This window comes from Equus quagga, chromosome 12 (genome assembly GCF_021613505.1).
Source record: "Equus quagga isolate Etosha38 chromosome 12, UCLA_HA_Equagga_1.0, whole genome shotgun sequence".
In the NCBI taxonomy this organism is placed as follows: Eukaryota; Metazoa; Chordata; class Mammalia; order Perissodactyla; family Equidae; genus Equus; species Equus quagga.
This window is the reverse complement of record NC_060278.1, coordinates 34,317,532-34,337,050: the sequence shown is the minus strand read 5'-3', so window position 1 is coordinate 34,337,050 and position 19,519 is coordinate 34,317,532. Positions and strand designations below refer to the sequence as shown.

The 19,519-nt window shown below is 43.1% G+C and overlaps 1 long non-coding RNA gene across 1 annotated transcript; it reads right to left on the bottom strand.

Moving 5' to 3' along the window:
• Positions 1 to 12,575: 12,575 nt before the first annotated feature.
• Positions 12,576 to 19,008, bottom strand: LOC124248437 (uncharacterized). Its single transcript, XR_006891043.1, has 3 exons — positions 18,885 to 19,008; positions 13,253 to 13,376; positions 12,576 to 12,694 (listed from the first exon to the last, which is right to left on the bottom strand). It is a non-coding gene; the product is annotated as an uncharacterized LOC124248437 (long non-coding RNA).
• Positions 19,009 to 19,519: the final 511 nt, after the last annotated feature.

Sequence of the window (19,519 nt, the reverse complement as noted above, 5' to 3'; positions counted from 1 at the left end):
CCCTCCAGTTCTTGAATCAACCACTGCAGTAGGTAAAACTGTTTTGTAGATAAGGAAATCAAAGGTTAGAAGAAGGGAACTCATCCTCTCAGTGGAATCCAGGTCTTCTCTCCACAAAGCCGTTAGTCCTAGACCATATCACTCTTCGTTTCCTGCTTATGAGCAGAATGAAAATCAGAGGGCACTTATATTGCTAAAATTTTCTGAATATCTGGAACAGATGTTCTTTTAAGTCCTAAGCAATCACTGTGACAATCCCAGGGGAAAGAAAAAGCATGATTTTTTTTTTAACATATGTATGCTCTAACGGTCTAAAATCATCGGAACTGATTATTTGAATTCCTGAAGGAATTGTGCAGGAAATTAAAAATACATGAAGATTAAACATTCGTTGAAAGGAAGATCTGGATGCCTGAGCTCCTCACGGCATAATCACTTTTGACTTTTTTCCCTGAGGTGATATATTTTGGAAATTATTATTGAAGTTATTATTAAAGTTAGTAGGATACAAATGTAAATATTCACTCCATACATACCTTTTTCAGGAACGTTATGAACATTTAAAACAAGAATAATCTATATCAGCAATGGTATTTAACACACCACTGATAGAGTTTTAATATTTAGAACTTAACCCAATTTCTATTTCAATCAACTCGATCAGGATGGTACGCCAGCCCTTCTCACTTAAACAATGCAATGAAAACTGTTCAGAAAGAGAAAACATGTTTCCCACTATAGATACAAAAGTAAGCATTTTGTGTCTCTTTCAAACTATTGTGACTGTTTGGCTGCTACGTATGTCCATTAATTTCATAAGTGCTCCCCATTCTTTGTTGGAAAACGAGGGGTCAGAGGACCCGACTGAGTTGTCCCTGCCACGGACTAGCTATAAAGATGATGTTGATGGTGATGACAATGACAATAGATCATTATTAAATATTCACTAAGTGCTTAATATTAGATCATCTGATTTAATAGTCACAACAGCTTTAGGAAGAAGATATTATTGTTATTGCAATTTTACAGGTGAAAAAAACAGAGCAAAAAGAACTTAAGTGGCTTGCCCTTTAGAGATCTCACAGCTAGAGAGTGGTGATCCACAGAGGCAACCCTCGTCCTCTCCAGAGCAGTGTCTTCGCTCCATTGTGCCTCTGAGCCACCAGAGCGCACCATGATGAACGGTCTCTGGAACTCCTGATTGTAACTGATTAGATGAGATCTGGTCCACTAGCTTAAGATTCAGGGATCCTAGCAAGTCCCATCCACAGAAATAAAGGGTGCGGGTAAGTGAAATGCGTTGGGCTTGGAATACCCCTGGCTCCTCCACCAAGTCAATTCATTGATCAGCAAGAACTTGTTGAATGGTGGAGCCTTGAACTGAGTTCTGGGGAATGCTCCTAGCTCAGGTCTTTAGCAGCCACTTAGAAATGAGCATTTTACTACTATTTTGTAAATTATAAGTTACTCAGAGATACTTTCTGAAGCAAGCTTGTGCCATCAAAACAACAAACAGGCACTCAGATCTCCAATGTTAGAATTTTTAAGAACATGACTAGGGGGGCCGACCCGTGGCCAGGTGGTTAGGTTAGCGCGCTCCACTTTCGTGGCCCAGGCTTTGCTGGTTCGGATTCTGGGCACGGACGTGGCAGCGCTCATCAGGCCACACTGAGGCAGTGTCCCACATAGCACAACCAGAAGGACCTATAGCTAGAATATACAACTATGTACTGGGGGGCTTTGGGGAGAAGAAGAAGGGAAAAGAAAAAAAAGATTGGCAACAGATGTTAGCTCAGGTGCCAATCTTTAAAAAGAAAGATCATGACTATGTCCTTTTTAAAAAAGGCTTAAACAGTTTCAACTGATGTCAGTTCATGGAGCCACCTATTGCAAGCTGTCCCACTCTGGATCATTTTGAAGCAAACCTCAAATACTAAATCATCACATTTGTAAATATTTCAGCATGTGGTAAAGAGTCAAGGAAAAAAACCCAGAACTGAATCATATTATTACACTTAAAAAATTAATAATAGCTCATTAATATCTTCAAATATTCAATCAGCATTCCAATTTCTCTCATTGTCTCCAAACTATTTTTATAGTCTGTTTGAATACAATGTTCTTTACAGTAATTGTAGGTCATTATTTTCCAAAGTGTCTTCCCTGAGATATTAGTTAATGTTATGCAATTTTTAGAAAACATTTTGTGAGCCAATAAATTTAGCAAACACTGAATTAAACAAAGTTAAACAGATTTCTTTAGTGCAGGATTTCACTAAGCCTTCAATACGTTAATGTGCACTGAGACCTTCCAAAAGAGAGAAGTCGTGTGCCGTTTCCAAAATCTATTGGAACATGGATTTCTTTCTCTGATACACACCTTGTGAAATACTACCAGAGGCAAATAGCTTAATGTTTATGTCCGTTTTCTTTCCCTTGAGTAAAATGTAATAGGATTGGTTTTCTCCTTCTAGAAGACCTAATGAGGATCAATATGGCCCCAAAGCCTGAATTCTGTTAACTAACTAACTGAATTCCAGGACTATGGTTACTCATAAAGGCAGGATGTGGGCAAGAACAAAGACCACCACATGCTTGGAAACAGAAGTTTCACATATGTTGGACTGATACAGGGTCTCAACACGTGGCTGGCAAAGGTGCAGGGTGTTTAAACCAGCATCGCTCTTGAAGTTCAGAGCATGAGGTCAGACCTTCTGATAAAATGGAGCTGTTCGCCGTCAGGAATCAGCCCATTCCCTGCAACAACGTCGGTGGTGGCGAAGCTTTCCAAAAACGAATACAACCCAGTGTACTAAAACAGAATTTTCTATCACAAGGGGTCCAAGTCATCTGAGAAATAGAGATGCAACTCCGAAACAAAGGAATATGCAGGCCATTTTATCAGTTCACAGAAATAACAACCAAAAGATTTGAAATTAGGAGTCTCCCACAGATCTGAGACGCGCTCTTTGAGGAATGGCCACATGGACTTGTCCAGTTCAAGCACACGCTTCCATTTCTCCGGAGGTGCGTGTTACATTTCCAGCACTCATCCACAATCCTGAAACCAATACTGTAGGGAAAAAGCGACTCACCTTGTGTTTTGAAATGAAGAAAGATGCCCTGGCAGAAGACAGTTCTTTTCCACCTCCTGACAGTGGCTGTCACGGGGAGAATGGAAGGCTGACAATAGTGTTAGATTAGTATTGCTCTTGGTTGGCCCTGGTGCCCCTGATGTTTTTGCAAAACCCCCAGGAACTCACCCACCACCACCCCTAGTCTTCGAAATGCCCCCTATGTGGTGGAATGGTCCGTATCTGCCAAGAACTTTTCCAAAAATCTCTATCTTTTAGGACAATAAGAGTTCAGCCCCCCAGGGTTAGGTTTTGCTTCAGGATTTTGCTTAACTGACTTGTTTCAGCTTGGGCAGGCTCGGCAATCAGCATGAGTGATGCTAATTGGGATGCTGGTGGATTTCTGTTTTCTTTTGCATTAGCTGCTCTGGGAGCAAAGTTAGAAAAGTTTGTTTTCCTGGCAGGCATCGGGAACATGACTGCAATTACCACCTACTCATTTTCCAAGCTAGGGCTATAAAGAGTGACTGATGTCAGTGTCTCCTTCCACTGCAGTGACATTTTTGGAATTGCTGGTCTGTGCGAGCTTCTCCATTGCCTCCTGGTTAATGACTAGACATCTGTATTGAGGCATTATCATGAGACACCTTGGAGGAACTGGCTGCCAGGCCTGGTACTGGGGCTAGACAGGTACAAAGTGGGCCCTAGACCTTTAGATTTGCAGTCTAATTGCGGAGACAAAGCTAAAATTACAAATCAGGGGATTGTAATCTTTTTTTCCAACTCTTTGTTATGAAAAACATCGAGAGTCACATAAGCTTAAGTAGAAATATGTACTGAGCGCTCATATATTCATACCTCTATTTAAAAAGTGAACTTCTGCATTACTTGCTTTATCACTGTTTGTGTGTGTACGTGTGTGTGTGAGACAGAGAGGTTGTTGAACAACAGATATCGTGACACTTAAAGCCCCTATATAACTCAGTCCTAATACCATCTACAGTCCAATGTACGTTCAAATATCCCAACTTGTCCCAGAAATGTCTTTTATAGCTGTTTTGCTTTGTTCTAACTAGTATCCAATTAAGGTTTACACATCAAATCTGGTTGCTGTTTTTCTTTTTTAGTATCTTTTAATCACCACCCCTCTTTTTCTCAAGACATTGGCTCACTGACTTTTTGAATAGATTAGGCCAGTTATAGAATATCTCACTTTCTGATTTTTCTGATTGCTTCCTCATGATGTCTGTTAACTTCTTTCTCCGTCAATGTTTCCTATCAACTGAAAGGCCTAAAGTCTTAATTAAACATGTTTGACAAGAAAACTCTATACTTTCGTACATTGGTGGTGGGAATGTGAGATGGTGCAGCCACTTTGAAAAACAATGTGGCAGTTTCTCAAAATATTAAACATATTAGGAACAAGGCAAGGATGTCCCCTCTCACTACTCCTTTTCAACATCATACTGGAAGTCCTAGCAAGTGTCATAAGTCAAGAAAAGGAAATAAAAGGTATACAGATTTGGAAGGAAGAAATAAAACTGTCTTTGTTCACAGATGACATGATCATCTGTGTAGGAAATCCAAAAGAATCTATAGAAAAACTGGAACTAATAAGCAATTGTAGGAAGGCTGCAGGATACAAAGTTAATACACAAAAAACTATTGCTTTTCTATATACCAACAATGAGCAAGTGGAATTTGAAATTAAAAACACAATACCATTTACATTAGTACTCCCCAAAATGAAATACTTAGGAATAAATCCAACAAAATATGTGTAAGATCTATATGAGGAAAACTACAAAACTGATGAATGAAATCAAAGAAGAACTAAATAAATAGAGAGACATTCCACATTGACTGATAGGAAGACTCAGTATTGTCAAGATGTCAGTCCTCCCAAACTTGATATATAAATTCAATGTAATCCCAAACAAAATTGCAGCAAGTTATTTTGTGAACATCAACAAACTGATTATAAAGTTTATGTGTAGAGGCAAAGAGCCAGAACAGCCAACACAATATTGAAGGAGAAGAACAAAGTTGGAGGACTGATGTTACTTGACAAACTATAAAGCTACAATAACCAAGCCACTATAGTATTGGTGAAATAATAGATAAATAGATCAACGAAACAGAATGGAGAACCAAGAAATAGACACACATAAATATAGTCAACTGATCTTTGACAAAGGAGCAAAGGCAATACAACAGAGCAAAGATAGCCTTTTCACATGGTGCTGGAACAAGTGGACATCCACATGCAAAAAAATGAATCTATACACAGACTTTACACCCATCACAAAAATTAACTCAAAACAGATCACAGACCTAAATGTAAAATGCTAAGCTGTAAAACTCCTAGAAGATAAGATAGGAGAAAACCTAGATGATCTTGGGTATGATGTTGCCTTTTCAGATACAACACTGAAGGCATGATCCATGAAAGAAACAATTGATAAGCTGTACTTCATTAAAATTTAAAACTTCTGCCCTGCAAAAGACAATGTCAAAAGAATGAGAGGACAAGCCACAGACAGGGAGAAAATATTGCAGAAGACACATCTGATAAAGGTCTTCTGTCCAAAATACACAAAGAACTCTTAAAACTCAATAACAAGAAAATGAAAAACCCAATTAAAAAGTGGGCCAAAGACTTTAATAGACACCTCACCAAAGAAGACATGCAGGGGGCAAATAAACATATGAAAAGATGCCACTATATACTTATTAGAATGGCCAAAATCCAAAACACTGACAACACCAAATGTTGACAGGGATGTGGAGCAACACATTGATGTGGACACATCTTCCATTGATGGTGGGAATACAAAATGGTACAGCCTCTTTGTAAGACAGTTTGGCAGTTTTTTACAAAATTAAACATACTCTTAACACACTATCCAGCCATTTTGCCCCCTGCCTCCCAAAGGAGTTGAAAACTTATGTCCACTCAAAAACCCACACACAGATATCCATAGCAGCTTTAATCATAATTGCCAAACTTGGAATCAACCAAGATGTCCTTCAGTAGGTGAATGTGTAAGTAAACTGTGGTGAATCCAGACAATGGAATATTATTCTGCACTAAAAAGAAATGAGCTATCAAGCCATGAAAAGACATGGAGGAGCTTTAAATGCATATTACTAAGTGAGAGAAGCCGATCAAAAAGTTATATACTATACGATTCCAAGTATACAACATCCTAGAACAGGCAAAACTATGGAGACAGTAAAAAAAATCGGTGGTTGCAGGAGCTGGGTTGGGAGAGAGAGATGAATAGGGGGAACACAGAGAATTTCAGGGCAGTGAAACTACTCTGTCCGATCCCATAATGATGGATACAGGTCATTACACATTTGTCCAAATGCACAGAATGTAAACACCAAGAGTGAACTTGAGGGTAAAATATAGACTTGGAGTGATAAAGATGTGTCCATGTAGGTTCATCAATTGTAACAAATGTACATCTCTGATGAGGACGTTGATAATAAAGGGATTACACGTGTAGGGGGACGGGATATATGAGAAATTTGTGTACTTTCCTCTCAATTTTGTTGTGAACCTAAAACAGCTCTAAAAAATTGTCTTAAAATATTGTAATAAAAAAATATATTGTAATAATACATAATATTAACAGAATAAAAGAGAAACATTTTTTAATTTATTCAAAATTTTAAAATATGCATATATAAAACATGGAGTTACCATATGATCCAGCAATTCTACTCCAAAGTATACACCCAAGAGAGAAACGAAGAAATACGTCCACACAAATACTTGTCCATGAGTGTTCATAGCAGCATTATTCATAATAGCCGAAAAGTAGAAAAACCCCAAGTGTCCATCAACTGATAGATAAAATGAGGTACATTCCATTCCATACAATGAGATATTATTAAGCCATAAAAAAGGAGCAAAGTACTGCTATGTGCATGAACTTTTGTGAAAGAAGTCAGTCACAAAGGACCACATGTGATATGATTCCATTTATATGAAATGTCCAGAATAAACAAATCTATAGAAACATAAAGGAGATGAATGGTTGCCTAGGGCTGTAGGCAGGGGAAGAGGGTAGGGGAGTGACTGCTGATGGGTACAGAGCTTCTTTTTTGGGTGATGAAAATGTTCTAATATTAGATTCTGGTGATGGTTGTACAATTCTGTGAATATAAAAAACCTGTTGAATTGTACACTTTAAATGGTTGGATTATATGGCATGTGAACTGAATCTCAAGAAAGCTGTTAGAAAAGGAAGACAAAACTTCATACATGGCACGGCACGTTTTGTTTTGCATCACATCGAAAGGCCCGTAATGGCAGCTTGTCCTTCAGTTAATGAGGCTCATGTTGACCTCTTGGTTAAGACAGTGACCCCGGATCTCTCCAGAGGAAAGTTATGCTTCCCTTTTGCAGATACCAAGTAATCTGTGGGGTGATAGAGTAAAGCCCACGGGCAGGCTGCTCCCCAACGCCTTCTCGCGCAATGTTTGAGCACACCCTGACGAGCCTTGCCTGCATCAACCTTTTCACGGGCAACTGCAGAATAGCAGCTCTGCTTTGTACAGATCAAAAGCTCAGAAAACTTGACAGGCTTTCCAGGGTCACTAGGCAAATTGGTGGGACAACAGGGACTAGAACCTAGGCCTTCATTTTCTAACCCACTAGTCGTGCCACTGCCTAGGCTATCATTCACCTGTCTGTAAAGAAACCTCTGCTGCAGTGAGGGCCAGGGAGCAAAAATGACGGCCTTACAACCAGGAGGGAATCCAGGAAGAAGTCTTGAAGGACTTGCTGTGGATCCTTAAGGCTAACTAGGTGTATGCAGAAGGATTCCAGGCTGGGGCATAGCACAAGCAAGGGACCCCACCAGAGACAGCTTAAGCACAAAGAGGAAAAGCACTGTTGCTGAGCAGATTTACAATTAGTAATAGCCTGGCGCCAAAGGGCAGGAGCTCTAGAGCCAAATTGCTGGGATTGGAACACAAGCTCTGCCACTTATCACCTATGCAACCTTGGGCAAGTTACATAACCTCTTTGTGCTTGGATTTCTTGGCGGTAGAAAGCTGATCATAGTAATAACAACCTCATAGGACTGTTGTGAGAATTAAACGAGTTTGAGAACAGTTCCTAGCAACAGTGAGTCCTCAAGTCTTGGCTATCATTACATTCCCCAAAATGTTTAGATAGCAAATGACAAAGAGTAGGAATGCTACGGAGACTCACACTGCCTTTCCCTCTGCAAACATGGCATTGCCCCTGCTCAGCAGGCACCTTTGAGGACTGCTACTGCAAGAGGAAAATGGACTCTAGTGAAAAAAATCAGGATTGGAACCAAAAAATCTGGGTTGTAATCTCATAACTGCCACCAACCACTGGATGATCCAGGGCAAGTCCACTTTCTTCGCTAAGCCTCAGTCCCTACAATGGTAAAATGGAGATGTTGGATAATTGTACATCCGGGGCCCTTTCCACCTCTGACTTGTGATTCTAAGAGTCTTCAGTGGGTGCCGCAGCCAGTCCAACCTGCTCAGGGATGCAAGGTGATCCAGAATTGGCTCTTGGAATTGTAAGGCATTGCTTCCCTGAAGTCAGAATTGGCACATACAGCGTTACCCAAGGTCACCTCCATTTATCCATTTATCAGAGGGAGTCACTTGGAGGCAGCCACTTGAATTAATCCATGCCACAATGAGTACATAATTTTTTAGGCAGTTATTATTATTGTGACTCATATATGACTCACTGTGTTGATGTCATGAAAGTTATGTTAACTTTCTTCAGTTCATTTTCCTCTTCTTACTCTATCTATGACTTATCAAGAGGGATGTTTGGGAGAAAACACAATTTGTGAGAAAAAAAACTGTAAATCTTTGTTTGCACAAAGGTCTCTTTGATGATCATCAGAACACAATATGAAGTACATCTAAATGTGTATATTTATGAATGGGAAATATCAGGTAGAAAATGATAAGGGTGATGTATCCTCAACTAGACATTCCGTACATAATATTCTCCATCTTTGCACTGTCCAAGACATAGTAGACACTATCAGCAAGGATAACTGGTTGGCTGTGTGATATTATAGTCTATAGTGGAGAAAAGGGCTGGAAAAATGTCTCCAAGCTGATCCAGTAACGTCAATTGCTAAAGTCCATGGCAGACATTCTATTGAAGTACTCATTGTTTCTTTACTCCTGGATCTCCAGTGCCTCAAAGGGTGCCTGGTACAAAGAAGGTACTATATAAATACAGGCATACCTCAGAGATATTTTGGGTTCAGTTCTAGTCCATTGCAGTAAGGCAGATTTCACAATAAAGCAAGTCACGCAAATTTTTTGGTTTCCAGGTGTATATAAAAGTTATGTTTACACTATATTGTAGTCTATTAAGATTCTTATGTCTAAAAAAATGTACATACCTTAATTAAAAATTACATTATTGCTAAAAATGCTAACCATCATCTGAGCCTTCAGCGAGTCATAATCTTTTTGCTGGCAGAGTGTCTTGCCTCGATGTTGATGGCAGCTGACTGATCAGGGTGGTGGTTGCTGAAGGTTGGGGTGTCTGTGGCAATTTCTTAATATAAGACAACAGTGAAGATTGTGGCGTCAATTGACTCTTTGAGTCAATTCATGAATGATTTCTCTATAGCATGCAATGCTGTTTGATAGCATTTTACCCACAAAAGAACTTCTTTCAAAATTGAGATTAATCCTCTTAAACCTTGCCCTTGCATTATCAACTAAACTTATATAATACCCTAAATCCTTTGTTGTCATTTCAACAATCTTCACAGCATCTTCACCAGGAGTAGGTTCCATCTCAAGAAACCACTTTCTTTGCTCATCCATAAGAAGCAACTCCTCATCCATTAAAGTTTTACCATGGGATTGCAGCAATTCAGTGACATCTTCAAGCTCCATTTCTAATTCTCTTTCTGTTGTTCTTTCCACCCATTCCTCAGTTACTTCCTCCACTGAAGTCTTGAACCCCTCAAAGTCATCCATGAGGGTTGGAACCAACTTCTTCCAAACTCCTGTTAGTGTTGATATTTTGACCTCTTCCCATGAATCATGAATGTTCTTAATGGCATGTAGAATGGTGAATCTTTTCCAGAAGGTTTTCAGTTGACTTTGCCTAGATCCATCAGAAAAATCATTATCTATGGCAGCTATAATCTTATGAAATGTATTTCTTAAATAATAAGATTTGAAAGGGAAAATTACTCCTTGATCCCTGGGCTGCAGAATGGATGCTGTGTTAGCAGCCACGAAAATGACATTAATCTCATTGTACATCTCCATCAGAGCTTTTGAGTAACCAGACACATTGTCAATAAGCAGCAATATTTTGGAAGGAATCTTTTTTTCTGAGCAGTAGATCTCAACATTGGGCTTACAATATTCCTTAAACCATGTTGTAAACAGATGTGCTATCATCCAGTCTTTGTTGTATTTATAGAACACAGGCAGAGTAGATTTAGAATAATTCTTAAGGGCCCTAGGATTTTTGAAATGGTAAATGAGCATTGGCTTCAACTTAAAGTCACCAGCTACATTAGCCCTTGACAAGAAAGTCAGCCTGTCCTTAGAAGCTTTGAAGCCAGGCATTGATTTCTCCTCTCTAGCTATGACAGTTCTGGATGGTATCTTCTTCCAATACAAGGCTATTTCATCTGCCTGGGAAATCTGTTGTTTAGTGCAGCCATGTTCATTAGTGATCTCAGCTAGATCTTCTGGAGAACTTGCTGCAGCTCCTCCATCGGCACTTGCTGCTTCATCTGCACTTTACGTTATGGAGACGCTTCTTTCCTGAAACCTCATGAACCAACCTCTGCCAGCTTCAGACTTTTCTTCTACAGCTTCCTCAACTCTCTCAGCCTTCATAGAATTGGGGAGAGTTAGGGCCTTTCTCTGTAGTAGGCTTCGGTTTAAGGGAATGTCGTGGCTGCTTTGCTCTTCTATCCAGACCACTAAAACTTTCTCCATATCAGCAACAAGGCTGTTTCACTTTCTTATCATTCGTGTGTTCACCAGGGTAGCACTTTTAATTTCCTTCAAGAACTTTTCCTTTGCATTCACATCTTAGCTAATTGTTTGGCACAGGAGGTCTAGCTTTCAGCCTTTCTTGGCTTTTGACATGCCTTCCCCTCTAAGCTTAATCATTTCTAGATTTTGATTTAGAGTGAGAGATGTGTGGCTTCTCCTTTCACTTGAACACTTAGAGGCAACTGTAAGGTTATTGTGTGTCAGGGAAAAGCAAAGTCTCAGGAGAGGGAGAGAGACAGAGAAACAGCTGGTCAGCAGAACAGTCAGCACACACACATTTATGGATTAAGTCCACCATCTCATATGGGCACAGTTCATGGCACCTGAGAAACAATGATAAGAGTAACACCAGAGATCACTGATCACAGATCACCATAACAAGTATAATAATAATGAAAAAGTTTGAAATATTGTGAGAATTAACAAAATGTGACACAGAGACATGAAGTGAGCAAATGCTGTCGGAAAAATGGTGCTGAGAGACTCGCTCGATGCAGGGTTGCCACAAACCTTCAATTTGTAAAAAACATGACATCTGCAAAGTGCGATGAAATGAAGTATGTCTTATTGGGTACTGTGGTGATTTTAACATACATCTACGAATTCTTTGATGCTCTTCTTTTCAAGAATTGGAACTTAATTCCTGCCCCTTTGAAAGTGGGTCAGACTCAAATTAGTGACTCACTTCTAATCCAGAGAATAAAGCAGAAATGATGGTGTATGATTTCCGGGGCTGGGTCATAAAAGGCACAGTGGTTTCCTCCTTCCTCATTCTCTCTTGACTCTCACGCCGGGGGAAGTGAGCTGACGTGTGGTGAGCGGCCCTACGGCAAGGCCCACATTCTGAGGAACCAAGGCCTCTAGCCAACAGCCATGTGCATGAGCCATCTTGGAAGCGGATCCCCCAGCCACAATCAAGCTTTCAGATGATGGTCCCTGGCCAACATGTTGACTGAAACCTCATGAGAGACCCTGAGCCAGAATCATCCAGCTAAGCCATTCCCAGATTCTTGACCTCCAGAAACATGGCGAGGTAACGAATGGCTGAGACTGTAAGCCACCAGGTTTGGGAATCATTTGTTTAGTGATAGGTGACTGATAGAGATGCATAAATGAATAGGTAGAAAGTGTGTTGTGTATGTATGTGCCATAGGAATGTCAACAGCCAGACATCTTTCTTTTTTCTTTCAAATTCTCCAGTTTATTCTTTATTCGATTGTGTCATTATTTTATTTATTCCATATTTGATTGAAGTCCATGCACCATTTTGTGCCAGAACTGTCAAAAGTGAAAATAAAAATGTAATGAAATATGATGCAATCTGATTAATATCAAGTTAGAGATACGGAAAACCTAGCTAACTGGAGGAAACACCCTGAAAAATCACACTGACAGGAGATAAAATACTCTTCCGTCGTTGTACTCACCCATGAGCTGCCAGTCCTCTTTCCCTTCTCCTTATAAGGAGTAAAGGTGCTTCTTGTTCCTTTCATTTTGCTCAGGAAAAAAAAAGCAAGCTGTAGATTTTTAGCAGCAGCCACCAGCTGTAGAGTAAGCCATGTTATCTATGAGAAACAGGAACATTTCAATCAGGGCTAAGATGATTTCTTTAAGGATAAGGGGCCAAATATATCTCAAATGGAATTTTCCAGGAAAGGAACATATTGTGAGTCCAGCTCCTAAGTCAGCTCATTGTCTGGTAGACTAAGAGCCAGGGTTACCAGTTGTGTCTTTGTCAGACTGGCTTGGCTAGTTTGGTGGGTTTCAATATGGTGTAAATAAAGTTTAGTCATTGCAGTAGTATAGGTAACACCGACTGCTTCAACAACAAAAAATTAACACCAAGGGGCTGGCCCTGTGGCCGAGTGGTTAAGTTCGCGAACTCCGCTGCAGTTGGCCCAGTGTTTCGTTGGTTCGAGTCCTGGGCACAGACATGGCACTGCTCGTCGGGCCACACTGGGGCGGCATCCCACATGCCACAACTAGAAGGACCCACAGTGAAAACTATACAACTAGGTACCGGGGGGCTTTGGGGAGAAAAAGGAAAAAAGTAAAATCTTCAAAAAAAAAAATTAACACCAAAATGTGTAAAGGCTCAAACATCATAGAAATTTATTTCTTACATTCATGACACACATGTTCCTGATCAGCAGGAGGCTCTCTTCTGAGCCAGGGACCCAGCCCCTTCCATCCTGTGGCCCCACCATCTGCAGCATTTGACTTCCAGTTTACTGTCCTCGTCTGCATCTAGACAACAGATGGAGAGAGTACACAAAGAGCGTCATGTCAGAGAACATGTGGGCCCTGCCTTGAAGTTGCACACATCACTTCTGCTTACTGACAAATAAAAATGGTAAGCAATAGGATATATTGGAGTACATGAGGAAGCCATTTTGTGTAAACCTAATTCGGCCTGACTTTGTTTTTCCAAAAGAGCCTGACATGGCCGTTGAGCATGCATTGTATATCTGCTTAAGCATTTGCTGTGTCCCAAAGACAAGAAGAAAGGCCCTTAAGATAAAGGTGCAACTTCCCCCCACATGGCATTTCCTTAAGGATAAGCCTCTCTCCCTAGGCTAGGAACTGATTGCTATGCTCACCTGTGACCACCCAGCTCGAGACAACAGACCTGCCACTACCTGCTGTGTCCGTCCATCGCTGTTCCGACAGAGCAGTCTCATGACTATTGGAAAAGGGACATTTCAATCATATGTGAAACACACTCTTTGACGGTATATAACCACTCTGTACACCCCACTTCTTTGGTACACCCTGGGCCATGGTCCTCACATCTTGGCTCAGAATAAACTCACCCAAATTTTCAGTTATAGATTGGTTATGGATTATTTTTGTCAACATTACATTTTATTGGCTAAAACTCAGTTTTGTCGCCTCCTGACCACAAGGAGGGCTGGTATGCCCAGGAAGAAGGAGAGACAGATTCCTGAACGACCAGCCAGTGTCTGTCACAGTAATGGCATCACTTACCTCCTTACAGCCACAGATCACCTCCTCAGCCGACTCTTTCCTGGGTCCACCCTCACCCTTACCAGCACTCCCAACCCAACACAGATTAAAACTCCTTCCTTTATGCTTCCAGAGAACCATGCATCTGTCTCCATTGTATTAATTACTGCCCAGTTATCACCATTTACGGATCTGTCCTTCCACTTCTCCATTAGCATCTGGAGAGCAGAGAGCATGTCTTCTTGTTGGCGTATCCACAGTATCTTGGCAAAGAGTAGAGACTCATTCTGAGCAACAAATGGACAGACTGAATGATGAATAAAATGTCACTTGTAATAAGACCAGGTAAGAGAATAGGGATAGCCGTGTGCCATGACCACTCTTTAACAGAACATGGAAAGGAAATATAGGAAATAGCTCAGCCATGCCATGTTTATAAACGGCAGCTTTTCCTGTTCTGTAATCTCTCTGTGGAGTACTTACAAGTGCCAAGAAGAGGACAAGAATTCTAGTGTTTATTAAAGTCTGATAATGGACAATGCGAAATCTCACTCCAGCTCTCATGTTTTAAAAGGGTCCAGTATTTATCGCCAGAGGCCATGACAGGGAGAAAACAGGACCCAGATGGAAAAATCACAGGAAGTGGACTCTGACACAATTCGAGAAAGGAAAGGACAGGGACATGGACGTCAGGAGCTCTGAAGTTCCAGCATTGATTCTGCCCTTGACTAATGCAATGTCCTTGGATAAATTTTTTAATCTTCCCCTGCCTTAGATTTCTTGCCTGTGAACTAGTGAGATTGAACTAATTGGTCACTCCTATCTCAAATTCTCAGATTCTTTGAACTAGAGCTTTCCAACAAGCTGCTCTGTGAGGTAGTTAGCTCCCCATCACTGAAAATATTTGAACAAAGATGATATGACCTTAATAATAACAATTTCTCGAGTGTGTACTATATTCCTGGTAGAGTGCTAAGTGCTTCTTTGCATATTTCCTCTTAAGGAAACTATGAGGCAGGTATTAACATTATCCCCATTTTCTAGAGAAGGAAGTTGATGCTTACAGAAGTTAAATAACTTCCTCAAAGTCGTCCTGCTGCCAAGAGGCGAGCCCTCCAGCTCTGTGTGCTGGATTTCCAGGCTAGGGTTAGAAATCAACCGGATGGTCTTGTGGGGATGCTCCCTACTTAAACATTTTATACAGTAAGAGCTTGAGCGATCGGCCTGGAAAGAAGAGTGAAATCCCTTCCTACACTCACCCCTCCTACATTTTTAGCATCTCAGAGTTTATAATTGCACTTCCCTTATTAGGTAGGGCTGTCGTGGGTCTAGGAAAGCTTTCTGAGCCAGGAAGAGGCGTCGTTCCGTCTCTCGACCAAAGTAAACCACAAGAGCTTTGCAAAGACCTTTGCTCAGCGACAGTGTGTAGAGCAACCAAGGCTCAATTCAGCCGATGTAAAGCGAATAGGAGACTTGAGATGGCTCTATCTCCGTGGTTCGCTTTTTTGTTTTTTCGCTTGTTTTTTAATTTTAATAAAATTGCCGTTTGAGGGTGCTACAGAAAGGCAACATAGCAGCATAACCCAGAAGCATCCTTGGTCCTGTGGCTCTAAGGGTCCCAGGCACACATAAGCAATGGCTCTTAAAGGAGGGCACAGCACGGGCTTGTGAGGAGCCCAGGTTCTGGAGCTGGACTGCCTGGGCTCTCGTCTCAACCGTGTGCTCTGGGGCAAGTGATCTCTCCTCTAGGTGCCTCAACTCCCTCACCCGCACAGTGAGAAAAATGACAAGACCTGCCTCACGGGGGTCGCTATGAGGATGGCATGAGTTAAAACACGGGGGGAGCTGACCACAGTGGCTGCACTTACTGCAGCCATTCCTTTCAAGTTCAAGTTGGGGATAGGTATTTTATTCTTTTTTCACAATTTGGGGCCAAGGATTCAGGAAAAAGATTCACCTCAAAGTCATAAAGAAAAAGAGTGACATAAATGGGCAGGCAAGAACTAACTCAGCAGCACAGAACTGATCCCAGAAACCCTGATTATTCCAGAGTCATCTGAAGGCTGCTTCAGACTGGCTGGTCCTGCCCCTGACGGAGCCCTGACACCAGGAAGCCCATTCGAAACAGCCTCCACCTTGTGAAACAGTTTACAACTCAGCAGAGAGTGCTATGTTTTTTAAAAATTCGTCCAACTGGATATACAGCATTACAGGTGAAACTCTTTTCATCGCCTTATGCAACTGCGAGGAAGCCTGGGGATGTATTTATAAACCCAGGGTTGACAGGCACATGACTATAAAGAAACGTCAGGCACTACCTGTATATATCAATGGAAGCGGGTTTCCAGGGACAGACAGAGAAGGTTCCCAGAGGGAGCTGGCCCACTTTATTATTTTTATGTGGGTTCCGAAGTTATTTCTTTCTCAGATATGGTGTAAAATGATGCTTTATTCCGTCAACCATAACCCAGGCACACAGTCATCCCATTTCCCAAAGCAATACCAGCAAATAAACCTTTAGGTAGCAAAAAGAAATGCATTCTCTTCTCCCCCAGCCTTCTCTGCAGAGCAGAATTAGCAGGTTTCCCAAGTAGGCTCTGCTCTCCGGGATCGCATCCTCAGTCCCCAGGGGAACACAAGGAGATCAACTCCCCCAGATATTTCAAAGCTGGGGGGCTTTTCTTCATTAAAATGTAATAAGAGGCCTCAATAAAGGCTGCACTGACATGACATCAAACTACTCAAATCCTGGATGACTCAGTGGAGATGATTATTTTGTGTGATGTAAACGAAACGTCTCGATGGCTGACAATTACCCAAATGTCAATCTGTGTGCTTGCGATGTCACAGATACAAAGTCTAACTCCGTTACATTTAAGCCAGAGTAATAGTTCGTTTCTGAGCAATGCTGTTCAAGCAGGCAGAGCCCCTGAGGGTAGCCTGATCTCGTGCCCTTAGTCAAGGGGACAGAGCTGCAATGACCTGACATTTCTGGAAACTTCCTTGTGGCCTGGTCTTATTGGAAATTTTTCCATTAGTTTTATAAAATCCATTTGATTCTATTGATTAAAAACAAAAGAAGTCACATGATGGGTTAAAGACAACAAATTATTTCCCAAATGGGCAGTGTAGGTCAGAACCAGAAGCAATCATGGAATTTTAATTCCTTGCTCATCTCTTTACCCAACCAAAAACAGAACAAAAAAATAACATTGCTGTCCCACGTCATGCACTGTGCTCACACAGGGATGCACAGAAGTTTAACATAGGCCGCCTGCGTGGGATCTCTTCACTGAATGGGACACTCAGACATCTGAGTCTGACGGGCCTCCTGTTAATGCACTTTAAATGACTGAATCAATCATCCGATGTGTTGCTTTCTGTAAGATTCCAAGATACTCCTTGAAACACCATTAAAAAATTCATATTTGTACCCCCCAGATGTGACCCTCTTTCACAACCATATTGGTTCTCTGGCAAGAGGACCACAGGCAGCTCTGTAAGATGTTCCTCGTTGATATTCTCGCATTTTTCAGCAGCTAGAGAGATGTGGCTAAAAGGCAAAGCTGTGGCCCTATACCCAAGATCTGAGCGCTCTCCAAGGCCACTGCTGGCGGGCTCCTGGGCACAATCTGAGATGCCTCCAGCGTAGGCCGGCCAGCAGAACTGAGAGCCTCACCCCTCCCGGCCGCGCATGCTCTGACCCTGCTGAAAGGGTCCTTCAGCTGAAGCTGGCTGCTCCCGCCCAGGGAAGACTAGGGAAATCCCCAGATTTTAGAGCTAAAAGTCCCATTCTCTCAATGTTCCTGCTGTCCTCATTGGACAAGTCCCTGGGCAAAATCTCCTGGACCCTGAGAGTTCGGATCCAGCCTCCATCACCTCCCCCATGTCCTCCTTCCCGGAGTGAGAGCGGAAAACCTGTCCGCTGTGGGTGACCAGTCTCTTTAGGGCCTAAAGTTGAAGGAGAAGCATCCATATTTTGCCTTCTTCACTGTCAGCCTGACGCGCCGGTTACTTGAAACAATCCAGCTTCAAGCGCCAGCAGCCCTTCCTTCTTGGAGGCCCTGGAAACAAGCCGACTCGGGAGGGCGGCTCCGCAGCCGCGGGTGGAGGGGGCTTGAGGCTCACCCGGGACCCTCGGCGCGGCTGCCACCCCCGCGTCAGCTCCGCCCGGGCCAGGCCAGGGGGCCCGGGGACTCAGCCTGTCCCCTGGCTGTCCCGTGCACGAAGCCTGACCCTCAGGGTTGGCGCCTAATTAGCGTTTGCGAGCTCTGTTGTCCAGTTGCATGTGCCCTGTGGGAATGTCGTCCGGCCAGCAGGCGTGTTCTCGGGGCATCTGTCCGAGCCCAGGTAGAGGGGACGGGGCAGCCGCCGAGCTCGGCCCGGGCTGGGCCACGACACCGGCCGACCCGGCTGCGACTCGCTCCTGAGCCGACACGGCGCAGCGCGCTTCGGCCGCTCCAGCCCCGGCTGTGGCCCGAACACGAAGGCTCGCCCCGGCCAGTGCTCCTGGGGACCCCCTTCCGTTCTGTCCGCCTCCAGGGTCAGCCCTTGGCCAGCTCCGGCCGTGCCGCCCCCGCAGCGCTGGGATGGACTCGCCCGCGCTCGCTCCCGCGGGGAACAAAGGGGGGCCTCTCCCCCCGGCTCCCCGGGTCAGCCTCCCCCACCGGCGTCAGCCTCCCCTCTGGAGATCAGCCTCCTCTCTGGCAGTCAGCCTCCCCCCTGCCGCTCAGCCCCAGGCTGCAGGCCTGCCTCAAGCCAGCGACTGCCAGAGCAGAGGGTACTCACCCGACAGAGCAAAGGGGCCTTAATAAGAGTCTCCCACACCCTCCATCCTCCATCACGTCTGAACTCAGCTGGTCATCTTGCACCCTGGACTTCAAAACAAACTTCTGTTTTGCTTCTGGGTTTGGATCTGGGTAATAAGGAAAGGTTGTTAGAGGAACCAGCTGTTGAAACAGCTGAGCACTCAAACGGGCGTGGCTGACAGGAGCGAGTGGGGTAGGGCACTAGGCGGGTCAGGGGAGAGAGAGGGACTTCCCAGGCCGGCGCCTGTCCCAGATGCCGGAGCTGCCTGCAGTGTCGGAATAGGAGCCGGAATGCTGCGGGCCTGAGTGGCAACAGGCTCAGTGAGCAGTCCAGGCACTGTTCACAGAGGGATAAATGAATATTTGCTCCCTAGGGTTACCTAGCATCCATTTACTCTACTTTAGAGAAAGCAACCAATTTTCATCTGGAAAATGCATCACCCCCGCGCCCACCTCAGTCTAGATGTTTTTGAAAGCTAACTATCATCACATTCTGGTCTCTCGGAGCCGCTCATCTCCTGAGCTCTCTGACTGGATCAGAGATGCACAGGTGACTCCATCAGAGCCAGAGAGAGTCCATAAGACTTTGATGACTTCTGGACTTGAATCCTCTAC